Here is a 1,769-nt window from a genome sequence, read left to right as displayed (position 1 = left end):
GGGGTGTAGGGGGGTTACAGATAGTGAGGGGGGTGTAGGGGGGTTACAGATAGTGAGGGGGGTGTAGGGGGGTTACAGATAGTGAGGGGGGTGTAGGGGGGTTACAGATAGTGAGGGGGGTGTAGGGGGGTTACAGATAGTGAGGGGGGTGTACGGGGTTACAAATAGTGAGGGGGGTGTAGGGGGGGTTACAGATAGTGAGGGGGTGTAGGGGGTTACAGATAGTGAGGGGTGTGTAGGGGGGTTACAGATAGTGAGGGGGGTGTAGGGGGTTACAGATAGTGAGGGGTGTGTAGGGGGGGTTACAGATAGTGAGGGGGGTGTAGGGGGGTTACAGATAGTGAGGGGGGTGTAGGGGGGTTACAGATAGTGAGGGGGGTGTACGGGGTTACAGATAGTGAGGGGGGTGTAGGGGGGTTACAGATAGTGAGGGGGGTGTACGGGGGTTACAGATAGTGAGGGGGGTGTAGGGGGGTTACAGATAGTGAGGGGGGTGTAGGGGGGTTACAGATAGTGAGGGGGGTGTAGGGGGGTTACAGATAGTGAGGGGGGTGTAGGGGGGTTACAGATAGTGAGGGGGGTGTAGGGGGGTTACAGATAGTGAGGGGGGTGTAGAGGGGTTACAGATAGTGAGGGGGTGTAGGGGGGTTACAGATAGTGAGGGGGTGTAGGGGGGTTACAGATAGTGAGGGGGGTGTAGGGGGGTTACAGATAGTGAGGGGGGTGTAGGGGGGTTACAGATAGTGAGGGGGGTGTAGGGGGGTTACAGATAGTGAGGGGGAGGGTTACAGAGGTAGGGGGGGAGGGTTACAGATAGTGAGGGGGTGTAGGGGGGTTACAGATAGTGAGGGGGTGTAGGGGGGGTTACAGATAGTGAGGGGGGTGTAGGGGGGTTACAGATAGTGAGGGGGGTGTAGGGGGGTTACAGATAGTGAGGGGGGTGTAGGGGGGTTACAGATAGTGAGGGGGGTGTAGGGGGGGTTACAGATAGTGAGGGGGTGTAGGGGGGTTACAGATAGTGAGGGGGGTGTAGGTGGGGTTACAGATAGTGAGGGGGGTGGTTACAGAGTGGGTGGGGTAGTTAGGTTACAGATAGTGAGGGGGGTGTAGGGGGGTTACAGATAGTGAGGGGGGTGTAGGGGGGTTACAGATAGTGAGGGGGGTGTAGGGGGGTTACAGATAGTGAGGGGGTGTAGGTGAGGTTACAGATAGTGAGGGGGGTGTAGGGGGGTTACAGATAGTGAGGGGGGTGTAGGGGGGTTACAGATAGTGAGGGGGTGTAGGGGGGGTTACAGATAGTGAGGGGGTGTAGGGGGGTTACAGATAGTGAGGGGGTGTAGGGGGGTTACAGATAGTGAGGGGGTGTAGGGGGGTTACAGATAGTGAGGGGGGTGTAGGGGGGTTACAGATAGTGAGGGGGTGTAGGGGGGTTACAGATAGTGAGGGGGGTGTAGGGGGGTTACAGATAGTGAGGGGGTGTAGGGGGGTTACAGATAGTGAGGGGGTGTAGGGGGGTTACAGATAGTGAGGGGGTGTAGGGGGTTACAGATAGTGAGGGGGTGTAGGGGGGTTACAGATAGTGAGGGGGTGTAGGGGGGTTACAGATAGTGAGGGGGGGGGGTTACAGATAGTGAGGGGGTTACAGATAGTGAGGGGGTGTAGGAGGGGGTTACAGATAGTGAGGGGGTGTAGGGGGTTACAGATAGTGAGGGGGTGTAGGGGGGGTTACAGATAGTGAGGGGGTGTAGGGGGGTTACAGATAGTGAGGG

Source organism: Pristiophorus japonicus, unplaced genomic scaffold (genome assembly GCF_044704955.1).
Source record: "Pristiophorus japonicus isolate sPriJap1 unplaced genomic scaffold, sPriJap1.hap1 HAP1_SCAFFOLD_1687, whole genome shotgun sequence".
NCBI classification, from domain to species: domain Eukaryota; kingdom Metazoa; phylum Chordata; class Chondrichthyes; family Pristiophoridae; genus Pristiophorus; species Pristiophorus japonicus.
This window is presented reverse-complemented; position numbering follows the sequence as displayed.